At 38.4% G+C, this 14,589-nt stretch overlaps 1 protein-coding gene across 6 annotated transcripts in view; it reads right to left on the minus strand.

Annotated features, from left to right (window-relative positions):
• Window positions 1–14,589, minus strand: part of MBNL3 (muscleblind like splicing regulator 3) — a 119,784-nt gene that overhangs the window by 33,739 nt on the left and 71,456 nt on the right. The window lies entirely within an intron of this gene.

The following is a 14,589-nucleotide window of genomic DNA, read 5'->3' on the forward strand; positions in this document are numbered from 1 at the left end:
CAGCTAATTGAATGTTTTTATTGATGTTAAGCACTTTCAAGACAGAATAGTGTGTCAGTTCCGTGGAATCAAACATGCTTTTGGTGTCACCTAAATGCTGGCAAGGCCGCTGATTATGGTGTTTACTATGTAGCAGCAAAGGATGTCACTGGACTAGATGTTGATCACATTGTCACAATGTGACCCATTACTGTGTTTAACTCATAAGCACTATACAAAGAAGCTAATGATTCTCTCTTATTTGGATTACTAGGTCCACCATAAACCTTTTAAGAAAGTACAACTGCAAACAATTCTATTTCCCATAGATGCTAAGATTCTTACCGGTACATGAGGTTATTGGGGGAGGGGAAGGTGGGGAGCAAAAGGGCAACTTTTTTTTGGACCAAAGAGTGCAAGCTGCTAGGCCACCTGAATTCCCAAGAGAAAAATGAGTTTGTTCACCAAGTGTTTTCATTCAACACATGCTATGTGCAGTTTCCTTATTTATGATGCCTACACAGTTTATGCAATGGCTTCTCCATTGTTTAGTTGTTATTAAAACATTCCTATAATGTCATTGAGAATCAAGATGTGTCCTTCAAAACTTTTCTAGAGCTACATATAATGCAAACCCAGATGCACTGCAACTGCTCTTTTTAAATATTAGATCACTAGGACAAGGTGGCTCTATTGTTTTACCTCCTCTGTCAAGAAGCTGAGTATATTTAAAAGTCAGTGTGATATACACCATGGAATACTATGCAGCCATAAAAAAGGATGAGTTTGCGTCCTTTGTAGGGACATGGATGCAGCTGGAAACCATCATTCTTAGCAAACTATCACAAGAAGAGAAAACCAAACACCGCATGTTCTCACTCATAGGTGGGAACTGAACAAGGAGATCACTTGGACTCGGGAAGGGGAACATCACACACTGGGGCCTATCATGGGGAGGGGGGAGGAGGGAGGGATTGCATTGGGGAGTTATACATGATATAAACGTCATGCACATGTACCCTAGAACTTAAAGTATAATAATAAAAAAAAAAAGTCAGTGTGAGAGATTAAAAGACACATCATTATTTTCTGTTGAGTTGTCTTTTTGTTTTTCCCATTGCTCAATTTACATTTAATTAAATTAAAATGATTTACAAAATCAAATGCTATCTTAGTTTTATGTACTTTTGTATTTCTATGCAAATCTTGGAGAAAGAATAATTTATTGGTAGTATGAGTTAATAATCATGTTAACCTAATCCTCCTAAATTCTTAAAAGTAGCCTAGGAATAGCTACACAATTTCAACATATATAATGAGTGTAAGCAGACCCCTGTGTATGCTAAATCACAATAATGGGGGTCTTTTCCCTATAAATGTACCCCTAAGAGAAACCATAAGCTTCTTTTTACACCCACCGTGATGCAAGGCAGAAAGTCACAAGGATCTTCAGTTCCTAGATTCTCCACTGTCCATCTACATAACTGAGGTGACCCAGCTCAGAATTAACAGCTGATGGAGGTAGTGGCACTTGGTGACTTCCACAGCCAAGCATTCTAGTTTATACTTCTACTTCAGGGTTTCTCTTCCTCCTCCCACACCCTAACATTAAAGATTTCCCCAAAGCCCTGTTCTAAATCCTCTGCTCTCCTCTCTAATCTCTTTTCCCTGGAGAGACTAAGTTGTCTCAAAGTTCCATCTATTTGTACAATTGCTCGGATCTTAAATCTCTATCTCTACCCCGACCTCTCTTCTGAATTTCAGTCTTTTTTGTTTTTGTTTTTTTAACCAGTTGCAGCTGCATTTGGAGACCCTGCTGCCTAACCAGGTCTAAATAACTTAATACTGACCTTCCTTCTCATTTGACTATTTTTCATCTTGCTGCATACTCCCGGTTAGGGCCACCACTCTAATTCCTGTGCTTTGGGGTAGTTAGACAACAGTAGTGTAGTGGGAAAATAAATTAGGCAGCTCCGCAGTATTGCTTAAGGATTACAGAGCCACCTAGATAGCTTGTTTAGACAATTAGCATACATAAGCATGGAACACAATTTGTAACTCCACTGCAAAAAAAAAAAAAAAAAAACACACAACTATATAATTAAGACTGTCTTTCATATTTGGGAATTCCAAACATTAGATAAGTTAAAGAAAAGAAAGAAAAAAGAATAATTGGAATTTCACCATTTGTTACAACTGAGTTTTAATATCATCTACATTGAATGTAATCAGAGAGAGAGAAGAAGAAAGGGAGGAGAGAGCACACTGTATTTGGCACATTTCCTGCCAATATACAGATAAAGAAATGAACATGCCTTTGTGCTTTTATATCACTATCCTTTACATAAAGTAACTATCTTAAGCTTTTTCTTGGGAAATAATGACAGTTTAGTAGAGCAAAAGCAGTACACAGAAATAGAAAAAAAGAGAATTATACTTTAAAAAATTATATCAAGTTGGGCTATAAAACTAAAGTATGGAATATGAGGCAGCATGAGATTTAAAGAAACTTATTCATCTTAGTTATGAGATTTTACTTGATTTATAAAGCTTCTATTTTGAATGACAGAATCCATAATTTAATTCTATAACAATGCAAATGCATAGCAACACCACCTTACCAGATACTGCTGCTTATGTTCCAGAAAGCTTATAAAATAAAATAAAAATCTGCATTCTGTATCCAAACAATAGATGAGGAGACCAAGTAATTTAATATCTATATTATCCATGGAATACAACATTTCAAAAGAAAACTATGCCCCTGTTTTTTTCAAAACGACATTAGAACTCAGGATAATATATTTATATGCACAACACTTGGTGATAATAAATCTCGTCTACATAGCGTTCATTCTTCAAGAGGCCCAAACGTAATTATAGGCCAAATACTTTAATTGGTGTTTGGGAGAGAACAAACTTGGTTTTTGACATCTGTTAACACTTGTTTTTTAATCCTTGTGTAGAATTAAGGCTTTGGTAAAGCATGTAAGTTTGGGATGGAGTGGGGATTAGGGAGGGACTGTCCCAGTGGAGTATGCAATCATCTATTGTTTTTGTCCTTTGGAAAATCGATGACTCTGTACTAGGAAAGTTCCAATGATTTCTGCAGGCCACCTAAGCGCTCTGAGTGGGCCACAAGGTACCCTATCACAATGGGTCTATAACAGTTTGGTGTGATAGCCCAGCAGCCATCTTGGCTCTGAAAATTCACCCTTCATGTTTCCCTAGCCAAGTCAATGGTGTCCCAAGCCCTCCTTCTTCCAATCTAGACCCACAGGTTCAGAGTTGGCACACACTAGTGCAAAGTATCAGACCAAGTCTTAAAAGACTCTGTAAATGTACCTACAACAGTCGCCATCCTCTGGCAGAGCAGGCTACATACTAAAATCAGCAGCTAAGGGGAGTCAAGACATGAAAATTAACTCTCTCTCTCCTCCCCCCTCCCATGTACACTGAAAATTAAAGAAACATTGAAGAGATTAGAGTGCAAGCTCATTTATGCTTGCCTCAATTTCCCTCCTTTTCCATTTCCTTTTGGACTTAAAAAACATGTCTTTCACTGTGTTACTGAGTTAAGAAAATAGCAAAGTGATTCAATAGGAAAGCGATTCTCTGCTGAAATAAGTGCTACTACACCTATGAATCATATGAATCTTCCAACTCCCCTTTCCCATTGACTGTCTTTGAAAAATGCACTCAAAAGCAGCAAGCAGGGGGAGAAAATAGCCGATGACATTTCTGAAGTACATCTGCATCAAGAAGTTGATGACAGACAAAGGGATACGTTGCAGAACATTTATAAAGCCTCCCAAATTCAATCTATTACCTTTTTCCTACCTTCAGGCTTCTCCCAAATGAATACAAAGCCTTTGACTAAGAGAGAAAAGTCTCATTGTAGAGATTCAAATCCCACCTATGTCTAGGGAGTTATGAGAGTCAGTCTGTCAGACACAAGACTTCCCAGGCACTGGGTGATAGAAAAACCCTGTGAAATGTACTTTACGTTCATGAGAAAAAGCCCTACCATACATCAGAATAAGAAAAGGACCTGGGAGGCTGCAAATTACCCTTTGTCAGCCACAGTATCTTAAGAGAAACAGCTGTTTGCAGAATGACTTGCTTCTTCAAATACATATGGAGTTAGGGAGAAAAAAAAAAAACCCTAAATATCCTCTCTCAAATACAATTATAACTGGATTATTTTTCAAAAATAATCTCACTGATCTGCTAGACTGCCAACAGTTAAAAGTTAAATGTTAAATCAAGGCACCCAACAGATGATTTGTTCTATGAAGAAAAATGTTGTTACTCCATTTTAATCATCATGTATTAAATGAAAGAATTCTGATGATAGTGCCCCACTGTAACATACTTACATGCATAGACATGGCTTCTCAGAGGAAGTAACAGTGATTTCAGAATTACAAATCATATGTACCAATTTGGCTAGTTCCTGCAAGCATCACAGATTTATTAAAGCTAGGAAAAAACTGAGTCAAGATCAACATACAATGAGTTATTAGCCAGATATCAGCATTCTACTGCCAAATTTCCCACTTTCTTCCTCTTAGAATTCTGTCTTTACAAAAATGGATAATCTGCATCATTTTCTCCTCCAAATAATGTATCCTCTATAAATATTGATATAAATGCACAAAGAGCAGCCTTAAAATTCTGCATACAACTTTTAAGTTAAATGTGAGACGCAGGCAAGAAATTTAGAGGGAAAAGTCTTTGATAAACCATTTCTTAAATATAATGAAGGCAAAATTAATGAGGCTGAACATCGACCCCTATGGAGAGGGCCAGCCAAGTACCCCCTACCACTGCAGCCAGCACTATACCCACCTTCTTCATGCTGTCCCAACTCTGTTTTCTTGACACATCCCATACACACATACACAGGGCAATGAATTTGGTGCAAACCAGATAATAAGTTTGAACAGACGAGAAGCTGGGGGGAGAGCAGAAGAATTTTCTTGCCTATCTGCCTCCAGAGAACTTTTACATTTTGATCTCCCAATGACAAAGGGAGTACTGGGCTCAACAATCACACTTTTGTTCTGAAATAGCCCACTAAGATCATTTGATTCCCAGGATGGAAACAGTTTAGGGCTGAATCGGATTGTAGGGAACATCTTGTGCATCTTTATCTTACAGAGAATGTGAAGGCCAAAGGGGTGAGGTGACTTGTCCTGATTCATAAGCAGCTCAGTAAGCACATAAGCCAAGTTTCCAGACTTTCACTACCCAATATGGATTCTCAGTTCAAATGACTTTTCCTCTGTAAAGATTTTCCTGGAACCATCTCTCCACTCCTGCCTCCATTTATCTCTCCCTTCTTTGTGCTTCCAACTGCACCTTGTACTCAGTTTTATCATAGCTCTTATCGCTGTGTATGTCGATAAATTGTTTGCATGCTTGTCTCCTCTATTAGACTTTGAGTATGTATAACGGCAGAACTACATCTTCCTCCACTTTCAATCTCCAGGGATGTGTGTGTGTGCCTGATGAATAGTCGCCCCGCCATACACGTTTGTTGAACTTTGTGAGAATAATTTTATAGGGCATAACACTAATCTGCCTTAGAAGCCTAAGTGCTTCTCTTGTTATTTTCTTTCACAAGTTCTTTCTTCTCCCTCCAAGAAGAGAACAATAGTCAACACATGACTGAGGCTGCTCCTGGTCGTCTGTTCAAAATGAACCGTTATTCTATTCAGGTCCAGAAAATAGCTAGTTCCTAACTTTTTTTTTTTTTCCTATGAATATAGACCCTGAGGAATATGTTACCATTACAGCTGAAACATCCTGATAATTTAGTATAACTTAACCAGAAGTGACATGAATCCATGAGGCCCACAGACACAAACTCTGGTCTGATTCCAAGGGGTCTCTGGCCACAAAGGCCCTCAGGATATAGGGCCCCACCGGACGAATAAAGGAGCCAGCAGCAGATCCATATCTAATCAGCACCTGGGCCTGCCCAGGAGGGCCCTGCATTTCCAGGGTCAGTTTAGAAAAAAAAATGCGTTCTCCAACTGCCCCACCCCCATCCTGAATTTCTCTGAACAAGCCGCAAGTCAAATTCCCTGAAGCTACTAAGACAAAGGTGGCTTTAGGAAAATCACAGCAGGTGGGGCCTTCTTGTGGCTCTCTAATGCATATGCCTTCTTACAAGAAAAATGTTTGCGGCTTTACTTCATGACCCACGCTTAGCTTTGTTTATGTTAAACATTTATTTTCAAATGATCGTGAGCTTGATCTTTTTCTTAGAAATTTTTTGAACAGCAAATAACACTAAAAATCCCAGAAGCTGTTCACAGTGAAAGCAAGCCTGCCTCACTAATAACCCAAATCTACTTCCTGCCCTATTCTACCCCACTTACACACTTTTTACCTTGGTTCTCATCGAATACTGTCCATCGCTGTAGAAAAATATTAACTGAATGGTCAATAATAAGCTCATCAAAAATGCATCATCTATTTACAAACCAGCCAACCAGAGTAAAATTAAAACCCAAACAAAACGAAGCACATTGGTACCAAGTTATCAAAAGTCAGAAGGCATTCCTGATGCAAAGTATTCCTAGACGCTGTCTTTAGAGCAGCTGGTAGCTGCCAACATGAGCTGTCATCAAGAATGGAAAAAAAGGGAGAGAAAAAGTAATGGTACTGAATTTGTTACTCCAAGAAATAAAACACACATAAAATCATATAATTTCAAACATCTCCTTCTACACAGACTTCATTAAGAACATAAGGAGGTGCTTCTCTCTGACCCATTAGTCAAATCTCCTGGTCCTAGGCTTCTTTATCTCCTTTTTCTGGACACCCCATCCACTCACTTGCCACAACGATTTAGAAGTCAGGACAAAGAGGGTACCAGCTGCTTGCCCCCTTTATTCCCCAGCTAGGGCTTCTGCTTAGGATCCTCTCTAGAGATGCTAGGTTTATCAAATAAATATGCAGGACTCCCAGGTAAATTTGAATTTCAGATAAACAGTGAATTTTTTTTTTTTTTAGTAGAAGTATGCCCCATACAGTATGTTATCTGGCAGCCCTCTCCCACTCTGTTCTTCTGCCTTGATGACTTGAGCTCAATAAAGGCAAATCCTTGAAAACCCATTTTACCTCTTTACCTTAAGATTCTTAGCAGCCCTCTCCATGGAATCAGCCCAGGCTCTCCCAGGCCTTCATTTGCCCAGAGTAAAGTAGAAGGCACTCTCAGCCCCAGCTTACCTGATCAGCTGCAAGGAAATTTAAGGAAGTTGACTGTTGGAGACAGCAATTTTTGATCCATAGCTCCTCCCACCAAAAGCTTCACACGGCTCGCTACCCTGGCAGCCACTCCACCTTCCCACCCACCGGTGGCGCAACAGTATATTTAAATACCCTCGATGTCCCCTGGAGCTCCCCCTTTAGGCTAGGATGAAGAGGGGGATGGTGTGTGACCAACACCTGCCTAACCCATAACTCCGATTGTACAGAACAGATTTTTGAGTATATGAAGTGTTACATAAAGATGAGGCTTTTAAGTTTTTTAAGGTTTTTATTTGTGTGTGCAGAGGTAAGGGGTGGTTAATCTTTTTTTTTTTTTTTTTCCTTCAGCCCTGTCTTTGGAATACTCAAATTCGAGTAAAAGTCAATCATTAAAGTGCAGGGAAATAACTGCTTAGCATCGTGTTTCTATATGCACACATAAGCGCTATAAAGGTACAGATTCACAGCATGCAGATGAATAGCCATTATTTGCATAGATATCTTTTTCAGTCAATACTTGATTACTCACATTAAAAGAGAGCGCAAAGTAGAGAGGTATGACTAATTCTAATGAACCAAATAATATATTCAAGAAAAATGGCAATCCATAATAGCCTCACATTACAACTGTGAACATTTAAGCAATTGCCAGACACAGTCCTGAATTTATTTTTTCATTAAGAATGCAGACTCTTTCATTGGAATGATCAAAGATTAAGAATTAGTAAGGTCAGAAGTAGTAAAATTGTACTGCTCTGAGGAAGTTTATATGTTTATGGATATATCATAGAAAGATCAAATAGTAAAGCTGGAAAGGCTCTTAGAGATCATTTAGTCCAGTATTTGCCAGAGTGTGTACCACAGACAATTAATACCAAGAGAGGAACCTCAAACGCTGGGTTCACTGGTCAATTCGGCATAAGAAATGTCACTTTATATTCCTCTCTTGTAGGCTGACAATACACAAGAGTATGATAAAGGCTCTCACATGTCCTAAAGTAAAGAAACCTGGTTACCTTTGTTAACCCAGCATTTCCCAACATTGTTTAACTCACAAACCATCCCCCCTTTTTTCAACATATTACCGTTAACATCTCTCTTTAGTACACCCTTAGGAAAATACTGATCTAATCCAACTTCCTCATTCTATAGGTAAAGAAACTAAAGCTTAACCAAGTTGTATGGTGTTTTACAGGTCAAGTTAGTTTTCCTTCGTATTTTCATTTTGATTTCTCTCTTAAATAGAAAAACAGAGTGAACTCCCCAAAAATGGCTCTTCTGTTGAAATGCCATTTTTGCCCACCCCTGATCTCCCAAGGGCTAACAAGATGGATATTTTCCTATTATTTCAAAGTAACATCCCACAATCATCTTCCCAACACCCCTTTTTCAAAGCTGTAAGTTTCGTCAGATCTTTCCAAATGGTTGCCGTGGCTTTCTTCTTTCATTTGAAGGCTTTAGTCAAGGAACTTCTTAAATAAGAACGTCAAGCCTTCTCTGCCTAACTGGCTTTCCTACATTGTGACTTCTGCCCCTTGAAACCATGCTAATTATTTTAGGCTTTCCATGACTTAAGGGTCTCAAGTGAGTTTTCGCTGTCCTGAAACCTGGGAAGTCACAAGGTATTGGGCAATCTCCTCACCTCCAAATGGTTTTAGTTTTGCACCAACCTTAAACCTTGGGGTTTCCACTTGGCAAAATTAAATTTCCTGTCTCTAAGTAAAATGAAAAGTCTCAAAGAAGAATTTAATTTGCAAAAATATCTTACAAATTTATGAAGAGTATAAGGTGAGAAAGGCACTGATTATTGTTCAGATTTAAACAATTTATCTTTGCAGGGCTCAATGTGCTGCTCAGAATAAATTAAATAATTATGTCTTTATAGCCAGCCACATGTCTCTCCACTCAAACTTTATTTAAAGGGTAGATATAGCTATTGATTTACCTCTGCATTTTGAAATTAGCAGTACAAAGATGAAAATCAGTTCCTCTTTTGTTAAACATGAATCTTCTTTCAGATAAAGAAATGTAAAACATGGTATCAAAATGATTGTTTGCAGGGTGAATTAGTCTGTGTGAAATTATGTTTCAATCCCCCAATGAGGTCAAATGTCTCCACTTTATAATAAGCATTTTCCTCACACTCCTACCCTACTACCAACCTAACACCAAAAATGGAATTTCCATGCAGAAAGTTTTTACTTGGTGACATGGACTGCCATTAAAATACTTTTGAGGCATGGACTAAGTTTATATTTTGTTAGGGAAAGTATACATTTCATCACCAAAAGTTCTACTGAAACCTTTGTGCCAAGTTGTTATTAAAATTGTAGGAAAGTAGGCAACTGTTGGTGAGAATGTAATGTAAATTAGCACAGCCACTGAAAAAAAACAAAACAAAACAGTATGGAGGTTCTCCAAAAAATTAAAAATAGAACTATGATATGATCCAGCAATCCCACTGCTAGGTATCTGTCCTAAAGAAAGGAAAACAGTATTTCAAAGAGATGCACCCCTGTGTTTATTACAGCATTATTCACAACGACCCAGATATGGAATCAATTTAAGTTTCCATCAACGGAAGAATGGATAAAGAACATGGGGTACATATACACAATTGAATATTATTGAACCATAAAGAAGAACAAAATCCTGTCATTTGCAACAGCATGATTGGAACTGGAGAACATTATATTAAGTGAAATACGCCAGGCACAGAAAGATCAATACTGCTCATATGCGAGAGAAAAAACAAAACAAAAAAACACAGCCCATAGAGATAGAGAGTGGAATGATCTCGTTGCCAGAGGCTAGAAAGGGTAGTTAGCAAGGGCTTATAAGGAGGGGATGGTTAATGGGTACAAAATACAGTTAGATAGAAGGAATAAGGTCTAGTATTCAGTAGCACAATAGGGTGACTACAGTTAATAACAATTTATTGTATATTTTAAAATAACTAAAAGAGTAGGATTGGAATGTTCCTAACACAAAGCAATGATAAAGGTTTGAGGTGATAGATATCCCAATTACCCTGATTTGATCATTACACATTGTATGCCTGTATCAAAATATCACATGTATCCCACAATATGCACAACTATTATGTTCCCATAATAATTACTAATTAAAAATAAAACACAATTGTATGTGGTTTAGAGTACCAGGCATATGCCCAGGGAAAATTCCAAACTCTAAATGTATCATGTATTTAAGTGGTATTTTTAGCCAAGTGATTCTTTTAAAAAGTATCTGAAAATTAGGCCAACTTACTGTTTATTTTTGTTCTACAGACATGAAAACAAGGTATTGATACAAATGCTTTCTCTTCTAAAAATAAAGATCTATTCTGCCTGGCATGAATATCTACCAAGTATGTTAAGTTTCATCCAAAATGTAACTTTCATTTGGGATGAAATGTTTCAGATATGTGAACACAGTTGACAAAGCTCTAAAGAAACTGCTGAGATTACTTCATTTTTCTTTTTCTTTCTCTCTCTCTCTTTCATATATGTGTGTGTCTTAAAATGTTCCTCTCACAGTCTAATTTAGTAAATACTGCAACCTTAATTGAGCTCACCTTCTGCTTCCAGTGAGCAGTTAATATTTAATGATGATGAAACTGTTCCCAGTATTTAAAGAACCAAACAAGGCCCTCCACAAACAATGTAACTAGAAATGGGGTTAAAGAAAATAGTGATAAAGGGAGGCTTTTTGCTTTAAAATAAATCAATGCCTCAACCATAAATGTCTCATGGTCTTACAGAGAAGAAGTTGAAATATGACCACTGCCAAAGGATGCATATCTCCATACCCAAAACAAGAAAAAAATAAAGCAAAGAACAGAGTTAATTAGTTAGCTTCAAAATCTATGAACTGTACTCCCTTAGTCAATTTAAACAGCTGGAATAAGACTTATTAAAAGAGTAGTATATGTCTAAGGATTTAGTGTTCATTAAAAATGTGCATCCTTTATATTAAGCACAAAAAGATTTCTGGGGTCATTCAGGCCATGGTGATATTCTAGCCAGTGCCTTTTAATTAGCAGAATCCTTATTTTGGTGAGGAAAAATAAATAAAATAAATCTACTCTAGCTCCATTGTGCTTTTCCTCAAAATCAAGATAAAATTAGAAAACTTCAGAAAACACGTCTTTCTGAAAAAAAAGTCAGTTTATGTCTGTTATATAAGGTAAATCAAATTCCATTCTCAAAGATTTTGACAAAGTGAATAGAACGAAAGAAACTACGTAGTGTAAAACATCAGTGTGCTAATCTTTTACACTCATCTTTCTACTAAAGATAACTAGTCTATTAATTTGGTTTTACATTGTTTCATGTTTTGCATTGACTTGGTATACTAGACTCTTGCATATAAGGTCAAATGACCCTTTTCATGTTAACTAATTCAGATCACTTATGAATAAGCTGCAGATATTTGTATATACAGCTTTAGCTCATGTTACTTGGCATGAGACAATTGTTGATACACATTTAGACACCAGGTTGAGGCCCCTGTAAAATTATATTTTCTATTAATATCATGAAAGTAGTCATAAAACATAAACTAATTTTAAAAACAAAACTAGTCATAAAAAAACAAAACTAATTTGAGAGATTTTTAGAATACTGTAAACTGGTTTCAATTTTTTCACACCATGTCTACCTGAATATTAATGGCTAACTTTATTGTGGATTTACCACATGCCAGGCATTGTTCAAAGTACTTTATATGCATTATCTCATTTAATCTTCACAATTGAGGAAACGGGGGCACTGAGAAGTGAAAAAGCATGCTCAAGCTGACATAATAAGTAGCAGAGCTGGGATTTGAACCTGGGTGCTCTGTGTCCAGAGCTCATACTCAATCAGGATACTTCGCTTCATAATACTGTGATAGTTCTAAATAGAGGAAGGAGCTGGTTCAAATATTTATACTGTCTAGGCCACCACTTACCCTCTAAGATTATAACAAAGACTGCATATCAACTGGCTGTTAGGTATGTCAAGACACTAGTTACTAGCCCAAATTTATGGCAAATTTATTTTGTTCAAAACCCAGGGATCTTGAATGACTTGAGAATGAATAAGACAAGGCAATTGAAGTGTGTGTATGTGTTTTTTTTTTTTTTTTTTTTTTTTTTATATAGGGTCTCACTCTGTTGCCCAGGCTGGAGTGCAGTGGCACCATCACAGCTCATTGTAACCTCAACTTCCCCAGGCTGAGGTAATCCTCCCACCTCAGTGTCCCGAGTAGCTGGGACTACAGGTGCACACCACCACGCCCAGGTAATTTTTGTATTTTTTGTAACGACGGGGTTTACCCATGTTGGTCTAGAACTCCTGGGCTCAAGCAATCCACCTGCCTCAGCCTCCCAAAGTGCCAGGGATTATAGGCGAGGGCCACTGCACCTGGCCCTAGGTAATCAAATGTTAGAAATAGCCTTCCATAATTCCTGAAGCAGAACAATTAGCATAAGCATGTTATCTGTTAACACAGCTTTTTAGTAAATGTTTGCACAGTAGCATTTTGCTAGTTGGTTTGGGAGAAGCAATGTCCAATTATCAGGAGTTGGGTCATGAGGGCTTAAGCATAAATGGCCATGACTTGACAGAAGTAACAGTCTAGCAATATTCCATGGAGATTGAGAACCGATGGAAGTAGGTCTCAATGAAAGAGGTGGTCTGTGAACTTCATGACTATCATCACCACCCTAAGAGAAGAATCTTTTAAAAACACCATAGTGCCGTTCGGAAGCAAGTTTACTCAGATGACAAGTGAGTGCTGTAGGTTTGACACTATCACAAAGCAGAGAAAGTCTCCAAATGATGAGAAAAGATCAACCTTAACACAAAATGGTACAAAGTGTTCTTCTGAAGCATTTCATTCCCCTAAGGACAAAGGCAAATGAGAACGCACATGAACTGCACACACCATTTCACAAAAGACTACCCCACCAAAAGCTCAGTTTCAGAGGAGGTTTTAGTTAAATGACTGTAAAGTAGATATATTTTGAGATACTGCAAAGTGCAGGTGATGATCTGTGGGCCTAGGCACTAGGGTTTGACTTTTTCAGTGCTTCAAATGTACAAGTTTTTTTCTTTCTTTTCTTTTCTTTATTGGCAATTTATTTTTGGTTAAGCAAACATTATTCACAAAATAAAACTAAAGGGTTTCAAACACAAATTAATATGTGGCTGCATCATGTAAACATGCCAATAAGATAAACATACCAATTCTATTCTGTGATTTATCACTTAGGTTTCTCCACAGCTTTTTAAAATGAAGGGTTATAGACATTTTGATGATGACAGTAGATAATCTGCCTGTTATATAAAAAGTGAGCTGGGTGCGGTGGCTCACGCCTGTAATCCCAGCACTTTGGGAGGCTGAGGTGGAGGATTGCTTGAGCACAGGAGTTCGAGACCAGCCTGGGCAACATGGTGAAATTCCATCTCTACTAAAAACAAATATACACACACACACACAAATTAGCTGGGTGTGGTGGCACATGCCTGCTGTCCTAGCTACTCGGGAGGCTGAGGTGAGAGGATCACCTGAGCCCAGGAGGTTGAGGCTGCAGTGAGTCATTGTTACCAGGTATCCTTGTTCTTAGAGCTTCCAAGATGGTGGTGGGCCACTTCCAAGATGGTGGCAAGCCTCTTGTTCTCTGACTTGGGTTCTTGGCCTCATGGATTCCAAGGAATGGAATCTTGGGCCATGTGGTGAGTATTATAGCTCTAACAGAAGCTGTGGATCATGGAAGAGAACCTCGAAACCCAGCGACTAGTTCAGCTTGATTAGGACAAACCTGGGCACTTAGCCATGCAGGAACAATGGCAAGCCTTTAGCCCGACTGGGAGAGGCAATGGGTGCCTCGCTGGACCAGGAGTGCAGCGCACACCCTGCTGGATCTGGAGGGGTGGAAGTCAGCGTTGGGTCTGCGGCGGCGGGTCTGCGATGGCAGCAAACAACAGTGGTGGATGACGAGTGAAAGCTCAGCTCAAGCCATAACAAACATGGACCAGAAGAGTGTGCAGTACCAAGATTTATTAGAGTGAAAACAGAGCTCCCATAAAATGGGAGGGGACCCAAAGGGGGTTGCTGTTGCCAGCTCGAATGCCTGGGTTTATATCCCGATCATTGTCCCTCCCCTTGTGCTCTCAGGCATAGATGATTGGCTATTTCTTTACCTCCTGTTTTTGCCTAATTAGCATTTTAGTGAGCTCTCTTTACTACCTGATTGATTAGGTGTGAGCTAAGTTGCAAGCCCCCTGTTTAAAGGTGGATGTGGTCACCTTCCCAGCTAAGCTTAAGGATTCTTAGTCGGCCTAGGAAATCCAGCTAGTC

Source organism: Trachypithecus francoisi, unplaced genomic scaffold, assembly GCF_009764315.1.
Source record: "Trachypithecus francoisi isolate TF-2019V2 unplaced genomic scaffold, Tfra_2.0 Lachesis_group6, whole genome shotgun sequence".
Taxonomy (NCBI): Eukaryota; Metazoa; Chordata; class Mammalia; order Primates; family Cercopithecidae; genus Trachypithecus; species Trachypithecus francoisi.